Source organism: Pseudorca crassidens, chromosome 19 (genome assembly GCF_039906515.1).
Source record: "Pseudorca crassidens isolate mPseCra1 chromosome 19, mPseCra1.hap1, whole genome shotgun sequence".
NCBI classification, from domain to species: Eukaryota; Metazoa; Chordata; class Mammalia; order Artiodactyla; family Delphinidae; genus Pseudorca; species Pseudorca crassidens.
The window spans coordinates 50,351,911-50,361,708 of record NC_090314.1 but is presented as its reverse complement, the minus strand read 5'-3'; positions in this window follow the sequence as shown (position 1 = coordinate 50,361,708).

Sequence of the window (9,798 nt, the reverse complement as noted above, 5' to 3'; positions counted from 1 at the left end):
CTCATGACTCGTGTGTGTGTCAGGTCAGGAGCTGGATCTGAGTCTTCTGCTTATGAAGGTGCTATACAAGGTCAGTTACTGGAGGCCCTGGAGCAGCCAGACAGGCATTGGCAGGCAGACGTGACTCTGAGAACTGGTTGATACTTCACCTTCTGGCCCTGCTTCTCCATCTGTAACAGGGATCATGATACCCTCTGTAAAGGGCTGAGAGTGGCCCCCAAAGATATCAGGTCCTCTAGAGCCTGTAACTCTTACATTATATGGAAAAAGGGTCTTTAGAGATGTAATTAAGTTAGGGATGAGATGGGGAGACCATACAGGACATCTGAGTGGGCCCTAAATGCAATCACAAGTGTCCTTAAAAGAGAAAGGCAGGGGAGTCCGTGGCAGCCCAGTGGTTAGGACTCCGTGCTTTCACTGCCGAGGGCCCGGGTTCAATCCCTGGTCGAGGAACTAAGATCCCACAAGCCTCGTGGCATGGCCCCCCCCAAAAAAAATAAAAGAGAAAGGCACAGGGAGATTTGACACGCAGAGGAGAAGACAGAACAGAAGATGATGGCCTAATGTTAGAGTGATACGGCCACAAGCCAAGGAATGCCAGCAGCGGCCACAAGCTGGAGAAGGCAAGAACAAGTGATCTCCTAGAGCCCCTGGAGGGACTGTGGCTCTGCTGACACCTTGATTTCAGTCCAGTGGTACTGATTTTGTAATTCTGCCCTCCAGAACTGTGAAAAAATAAGTCTATATGTTGTAAGCCTAAATCTACTAATCTACTTTCTGTCTCTATAGATTTCACTATTCTGAACATTTCATATAAATAGAATCATATAATATTTGGCCTTTCATGTTTGGCTTCTTTCACTTAGCATGATGTTTTCAAGCTTCATCCATATTGTAAGCATGTATCAAGACTTCATTCTTTTTGTTGCCAAATAACAATCTATTGTATGAATATACCACATTTTGTTTATCAGTTGGTGGATGTTTGAGTTGTTTCTACTTTTTGGATATTATTAATAATGCTGCTATAAACATTTGTGTTTCTGTAGACACATTTTCATTTCTTTTGGATAAATACCTAAGAGTGGAATCACTGCTGGGTCATATTATAACTATATTTTTTAAACTTTTGAGGAACTGCCAGACTCTTTTCCAAAGTGGCTGCATCATTTTATAATCCTACCAGTTGTGTGAAGAAGGTTCTAGCTTTTCTGCATCCTCGTCAACATTTATTATCGTCTGTCTTTTCAATTTTAGCTATCGTAGTAGGTGTGAAGTGATATTTCATTATGGTTTTGATTTGCAATTCCCTAATGACTAATAATGTTATGTATCTTTTCATGTGCTTATTGGCCTTTGTATATCTTCTTTGGAGAAATGTTTATTCAAGTCCTTTGCCCATTTTAACAAATGGTTGTCTTTTTTTGTTACTGAGTCATAAGAGTCCTTTAAATATTCTGGATCCTTATCAGATATATGATTTCCAAATATTTCCTCCCATTCTGTGGATTGCCTTTCAGTTTCTTGATAGTGTCCTTTGCAACACCAAAGTTTTTAACTTCAATGAAGTCCAATTTATCTATTTTTTCTTTTGTTGCTTATGTTTCTGAGAACGGAAAGCACAAATACCTATCGAGTATTTTTTAAAAATTAATTATTTATTTTTGGCTGCACTGGGTCTTCGTTGCTGCATGCGGGCTTTCTCTAGTTGTGGCGAGTGGGGGCTACTCTTCGTTGCAGTGCCCAAGCTTCTCAATGTGGTGGTTTTTCTTGTTGTGGAGCACAGGCTCTAGGTGTGCGGGCTTCAGTAGTTGTAGCCTGCGGGTTCAGTAGTTGTGGCTCACGGGCTTAGTTGCTCCACGGCATGTGGGATCTTCCCAGACCAGGGCTCGAACTCATGTCCCCTGCATTGGCAGGCGGATTCTTAACCACTGTGCCACCAGGGAAGTCCCGTGGTGAAGCTCTTGCCCCTCTTTCCAGGCCAGTGCCTGGGCTACTCAGGGCAGAAGAGAGCAGACCCCTTGGTCCTTTGGGCCGTTGTGCAGTTGATTTGCTGTCGGGGCCAACTCAGCCATTAGGCCCAGGAGGCACAGTGCCAGGGCCTACAACAATACTTTTAGGGGCCCATGAAAAATAATAATAATTTTTTTTTTGGCTGTGCCATGGCCAAAATAATTTTTTTTTTTTTTCAGGATCTTGATTCCCTGACCAGGGATTGAACCTGCACCCACGGCATTGAAAGTGTAGAGTCCTAACCACCAGACCACCAGGGAATTCCCCCCAAATAATTTTTTTTTTAACGGACGAAGGGGCTCGCAAAAATGCCCACAGCCATGAATCATGATATAGCCCTGTGTCCTGTCAGTGGAATGGAGGGGGTGCTCCAGCTGGGGAAGGAACAGCACTGACCCCTCCACAATGTCCCAACCTACTTCCCTTTTTCCCAGCTGCCCACCTTTGCAAGGGGCCAGACTGGGGCTATGAGGACAACACCTGGGTGGGCATTGAATTAGGGGCTCTGAGTCCCTCCCCTTGAGCTCATTAAGACGGCTGATTTGCCAGACCAGCAATTCAGGTGGGGCAACCTGGGGCCCAAAGCAGACCTACAACTATTGTTATTACTACTGTTGTTTATATTGTTACCACATTCCGTTCTTATTGTGCCCCGCTGGTTAAATGTGCTTTCAAATACTAGCTGTCATTTTCTCTTCATGACAAGCCTGTGAAATGGGTAGAGTGGGCATGTTATTCCCATTTTATAGGTGTGGAAAGTGAACCTCAAAACACTGACACCGTTAAGCTGCAGAGAAGGGACTGGAAACCCAGGCTTCTGATCTGTGTGTTAGTACGTGTACATTCTCCCGTTAGGTGACTTTTGAATCTGGCAGTGGGGGATTAGTCCCACTCGTAAACTTGCCAAGGTTAATTAATCAGACCTCCCATCCCGGGCTGGTCACAGGTCACGGCTGGGGGAAATGGCCGATATCTTGTTTCCTATCAGTGTAGTCATGAAATAGATGGGAGGTCAGTTCTGCCCAGTGCCTGTAGCCCTCTGCCATGATTGCCGCCTGCCTCCCTCGCCCTTCCTCCCCCACCCACCCCAGCTTCTCAGAAAAACCACTTCCTGAGGTTTATTTCACCAGGCAGCTTTTTCAGGCGGTTAATGGATTGCTGTGATTTAGATTTGTGACATTCCTGTTTTGTGTTGTTTTTTCTCATAGTTTTTTTTTTTTTTTTTTTTTTGCGGTACGTGGGCCTCTCACTGTTGTGGCCTCTCCCGTTGCGGAGCACAGGCTCCGGACGCGCAGGCTCAGCGGCCATGGCTCACGGGCCCAGCCGCTCCGCGGCGTGTGGGATCTTCCCAGACCGGGGCACGAACCCGTGTCCCCTGCATCGGCAGGCGGACTCTCAACCACTACGCCACCAGGGAAGCCCCTGTGTTGTTTTTTCTAATGCAAGCATATTTATTTATGTTACCTTTTATAAAAAGGGGAGAATGGTGGGATATAAGAGAACAGTATATCTATATATCATTAGGAGCAAAGGCGTAATATGGATCATGCCAGAGTTAGTTCCATAACCATATTAAAAACAGAATGTAACACTCTCCACCAAAAACCGGGATTCTGAAGCTCAGATATGTCATTTGTTAAATGAAAGGTGACGTCCCCGGTTTTTGAAGGCAGAAGCACCGCATGTAGAAAACACCCTGTCCTCCTTCCCTTCGGCTGAGAAGAGGGAGAAGAGAGCAGTACTGTGGTAGAAATAGGGCCCTGGGTGAGCTTGTTCTGCCTGGTGGGCATTCCTGGGGTCTTCATCCCTGGCAATGTAGGAGTCAGTTCCTTGTTTAGTTACCAAGAAGCTAAAATAGCTATGCGGAACCTTTTTTTCGTTTTTGTTTTCCCCCAATCAAGGAATCCACTAAGAACCAGAGGAAGGGAGGGGAATATATGTGGGGGCCACACACATAAAAAGCCACTTGATTTCCTATTTTTAAAAAGGTGAAATAGGAAAAAAAAGTCCTTTTATACTTTTTTAACTTTTAATAAGACATTCGTATTTACAAATAAAGAATAAGGAGCATGATGATCTTTTCAAGGAATAAAATAAATGATGGACAATATATGCTTCAGTTCTTATCTCACAGCCAAGTCATAAGAGAGAAGGAAGAGATTTCCTTGAGAACTAGAAGGAGTGGTTCCCCTGGAAAGAGAGTGAGAGACAGACAGACAGACAAACCTGAGGAGAATAGCAAGGGAGGCTCTCCCATGAGGATCCACAAGTCCTGTGAAGGATCAGCCCCATGTTGACGTGACTCTGGGGCCTCAGCACAGGTGACCCTGCTGTACTGGCTGGGCTGGGCTGGGGTGGATACAGCAGCCATTTTAAGTGATTTCCAACACCCTGATACATTCACATGATTTAAAAACTAAAAAGGACACAAAGGTTTATAATGAAAAATATACTGAACACTATAAAACATTGGGGCTTCCCTGGTGGCTCAGTGGTTAAGAATCCGCCTGCCAATGCAGGGGACATGGGTTCGAGCACTGGTGGGGGAAGATTCCCACATTCCATGGAGCAACTAAGCCCGTGTGCCACAACTACTGAGCCTGTGCTCTAGAGCCCGCGAGCCACAACTACTGAAGCCCACAGGTCTAGAGCCCATGCTCTGCAACAAGAGAAGCCACCACAATGAGAATCCTGCACACTGCAATGAAGAGCAGCCCCTGCTCACTGCATCTAGAGGAAGCCCGTGTGCAGCAACAAAGACCCAACACAGCCAAAATTAAATAAATAAAATAAATAAATTTATTTTAAAAAAAACTATAAAACATTGCTGAGAGAAGGTAAAGAAGGCTTAAATAAATGGAGAGATATGCCATGTTCATGGGTCAGGTACTCAGTATTGTTAAGTCATCAGTTCTCCCCGAATTGATTTATAGATTCAATGAAATTCCAATCAAAATCTCAGAAGGCTTTTTTTGGTTGAAATTGAAAAGTTGATTTTTAAAATGATATAGAAGGGCAAAGGGTTTAGAGTAGTCCAAATAACTCTGAAAAGGAAGAAAAATGTTTGAGGACTACTAACACTATCTGACTTCAGGATATATTTTAAAGCTACAGAAATCAAAACTGTGTGGTATTGCATAAGGGTAAACAAATAGATCAATGGAACAGAATAGCAACTCCAGAATATATATATGTCCACATATATGGACAACTCATTTTCAACAAAAGTGCAAAGAGAATTCACTGGAGAAAAAAGATAGTCTTTTCAACAAATGATGCTAGAACAATTGGACATACACATGCAAAAAAAAAAAAAAAAAAAAGAGAAGAACTTTGATCCACACCTTGCATCATGTGCAAAAGTTAACTCAAAATAGATAATAGGGAGTTCCCTGGTGGCACAGTGGTTAAGAATCCGCCTGCCAATGCAGGGGACACAGGTTCGAGCCCTGGTCCAGGAGGATCCCACATGCCACAGAGCAACTAAGCTCGTGCACCACAACTACTGAGCCTGTGCTCTAGAGCCTGCAAACCACAACTACTGAACCCGCATGCCATAACTACTGAAGCTCACATGCCTACAGCCCGTGCTCCACAACAAGAAGCCACTGCAATGAGAAGCCCGTGCACCTCAACAGAGTAGCCCCCACTCGCCACAACTAGAGAAAGCCCACATGCAGCAATGAAGATCCAACACAGCCAAAAATAAATAGATTAAATAAATAATTTTTTTAATTAAAAAAATAGATAATAGATTGAAATGTCAAAACATTGGAGAAAATTTCTGAGACTTTGATAGGCAAAGATTTTTTAGATGTGACACCAAAAGAATGATGTATAAAAGGAAAAATTGATAAATTGGATTTGATTCTTTAAAATTTAAAGCTTCTGCTTATCAAAAGACACCATTAAGGAGATAAAAAGACATGCCACAAACTAGGAGAAATCTTTGCAAATTACATAATTGATAAAGGACTTATATTCAGAGTATATAAAGAATTCTAAAAGCACAACACTAAGAAAACAAGCAACCTAGCTAATAACTGAGCAGAAGATTTTAATAGACCCATTAAATGGCAAATAAGTACATAAAAATATGCTAAATGTCATTAGTCATTAGGTAAATGCAAATTAAAACCATAATAAGAAAGCACTATGCTCCCCACTAGAATGACTAAAATTGAGAAGATTGACCTGCCAAGTGTTGATGAGGATGTGGAGCAACTAGAACTCTCATACATTGCTGGTGGGATTGTAACATGGTGTAATCAGTTTGGTAAACAGTTTGGTAGATTCTTAAAATGCTAAACATGTACCTACCTTATGGCCCATGCATTCCACTCCTAGGTACTTATGCAGGAGAAATGAAAGTATGTGTCCAGACAAAGGCTTGTTCATAGCAGCTCTATCTGTATTAGTTCAAAACTGAAAACAACCCAAATGTCCATTAATAGGTGAATAAGCAAACCCGTATTTTCATGCAATGAAATGTTACTCAGTAGTAAAAAGGATGAAGTACTTATTATGCTGATTGAAAGAAGATAGACCAAAAAAAACAACAAAAAGTGCATACCGTATGAGTCCATTTAAATAGAATTCTAGAAATGCAAACTAACCCATAGTGACAGAAAGCAGATCATGTTTGCATAGGGGGTGGTGGGTGTGGGGAGAGGGATTCAGGGAAGAAAGGATTGCAAAGGTGAAACAATGTAACTCAGATTGGGATTTGAACCCACGGTCTGTTAACTGAGATTACACACCTGGTCTCAGGACTTAATGAAGCTCAGGTTCTTGATGTCTCATTGCAGAAAGAATTCAGCAAGAGACAAAATGATAAGCAAGAAGTGGATTTATTCAGAGAGAAACACAAAAGGTGAGAAAGGCACCAGGGTATGGGGTTTGTCGGTTTTTATAGGGGTGCGTAATTTCATAGGCTAATGAGTGGGAGGAGTATTCCAGCCATTTTGGGGAAGGAGAGGGGATTTCCAGGAATTGGGCTACCACCCACTTTTTGACCCTTATGGTCAGCCTTGGGACTGTCATGGGGCCTGTGGGTGTGTCATTTAGCTTGCTGATGTGTTACAGTGAGGTATACTGAAGCTCAAGGTCTAGTGGAAGTCGACTTGTCTGCTGTCTTGGACCTATTTGGTTCTGATCAGTTTATGTTGTGTCCTCAGGCTATGTCATTCTTTTAAAGGTTGTGCCCTGCCCACTTCCCTCCTGTTTCAGCGGGGCACAAGGAAACTATTGTGGGTGATGTATATATTCACTTTCTTAATTGTGGTGGTCATGTCACAGGGTACACACATGTCAAAACTCTTCTAATTGTAACTGTTATTTATTTAGGCCACACCCAGCGGCTTGTGGGATCTTAGTTCCCCAATGGCCGTGAAAGTGCAGAGTTCTAACCACTAGACCGCCAGGGAATTCCCAAATTGTAAATTTTAAATATGTGCAGTTGTTGTATGTCAGTTATACCTCGATAAAGCTGTTAAATTTTCCAATTTCTTAAAAATGTAAAAGGTAATACAAAAATAAAAGATAAAAAGTCACATAACTTAAGAACTAAAAAGTACAGAAAGGTTTACAATGAAAAATTCCTAGTTGCCCAGTTTCCACCACCCACTACAGGTAACAAAATCTTTTGCATTGCTATCAACTTTACGTAAGTGAATGTTTACCTTTACTGACAATAGTCAATAGTAAGTAGCAATTCAAACAAAGATTTATGTACCCTTAGAGAGTCAGGTAATCCCTAGGAGAGCCTGCTGGTCAATGCCCAGTACTGTATTGAAAGAATACACTGTAATCCTTTTTGCCTATTTCTAAATTTCAGGTAACTTTTCTGAGAATTCCCTGGTGGTCCAGTGGTTAGGACTCTGAGCAGTCACTGCCGAGGGCGCGGGTTCAATCCCTGGCCAGGGAACTAAGATCCCACAAGCTGCACAGTATGGCCAAAAAAAATTAAAATTAAAAAATAAATTTCAGGTAACTTTTCTTATGTTATCTATGTGTTCATTTCCTTTGTCCATTTTCCTTTTGTATTGTTGATCTTTTTCTTCTTGATTTCTGAGAGCTTTTTACATATCAGAGAGGTTAGCTCTTTGTCTATGATGTGAGTTGCAAATATTTTTTCCAGTTTATAGTTTTTCTCTTTTTTTTTTTTTATAGTTTTTCTCTTGATTGAACTTTTTTTGGGGGTGGGGGGGCAAAGCAGAACATTTATTCATGGAGTATACTTTATCAGTCTTTCATATTATGACTTCTGGATTTTAAGTCATAGTTAAACCAGCCTTTGCTCAAGATCATGAGGAATTCTTCTATGTTTTCTTCTAGAACTTTTATGTTTCATTTGTACCTTCAGATGGTTGAATCTGGAATTTATTCTGGTGCACAGTGTAAGTTGTGGGATATAATTTTTCCACTTTTCTTTTGAAACATTAACACATTTTTGAAATAAAGCTTTATTTTCTCCTGGTGTTCTAAAAGTACTAGCATTGTGGATGAAACAATGACTAATTTTTAGAAGTTTACTTTGGAACTTAGGGCCATGCAGTGGGACATTTATCAGTATGGCTTGAATGTCACTTTGAGAAGCAAAAGTTGCTTACTCTACAGTTTGTAAAAGTTACCTTTGAAACCAACATTTATTTTATTACTCAGGGCGTTTCCTTTTTTTTCCTACCAAATCAAAATTTGGTAGCTGGTGGGGGTAATTTCCAGTAGGTTGCCAAAGGAGATAGTTTACAGTGGGGAATGGAAAATACAAAACAACAAAAGTAAAAAAAACACAATAGAGGGCTTCCCTGGTGGTGCAGTGGTTGAGAGTCCACCTGCTGATGCAGGGGACACGGGTCCGGGAAGATCCCACATGCCGCGGAGCGGCTCGGCCCGTGAGCCATGGCCGCTGAGCCTGCGCGTCCGGAGCCTGTGCTCCGCAACGGGAGAGGCCACAACGGTGAGAGGCCCGCGTACCGCAAAAAAAAAAAAAAAAAAAAAAAAAAAAACACAATAGAAAAAAATTCCTTTATGCATGCATTGCTCTCTAACAGCTCTTATCAAAACTTCCATTGAACCGTAGATCACAGAGAGGTATTGTTCTCTAGCTGGAAGCCACCACTTCTAGGTACTTGCCCTGAGGCAGAGAAGTCTTTGGTTTCTCTGGTCCCCGTTCAAATCTGACTTAGCTTTACCATGTGATGGTATTCAAGGGTAGCATTTCAGAAAGCAGCACCGTGACCCCAAGGCAATGATCATCTAATTCAGACAATACAGTTAACTTGTCCTCTTTCAGTCAGTCATCCATTTTGCTAATGTTTTTGGTCATCTACTAGGTACCAGGCACTGTCCCGCCGTCATGGAGCCAGCAGTCCACTTGGGGGAGGAGCAGCTATTATGGCACACGGTAGAAAGTGTCCGACAAAGGAAGACTAGGGAGGTGAGGGGGCCCAGAGGAAGGGCAGCTCAGTGTGGGGAAGACAGGGGACGATGCTAGAGGATTGATGCCTAAACTGAGTTATGATGAATGGGTAGGAATTCGCCAGAAAAGGAGAGGGGAAAGGTTACTCCAGACAGGGGAAGAGCATTGGCAAAGTCACAGACATGTGATGTGTTCTGGGAACTATAAATTCTAGCAACCAGAATGTAGGGGCAAGGAAGGAAGAGGTGAGAGACCAGGCTGGAGAGGTAAGTAAGGGCTGGATCGTGCAGGATTGGAAACTGACTTTCTCTGCAGGGCAATGGGGGGAGCCATTACAGGGTCTCCCTGACAAACCTGCAATTTTC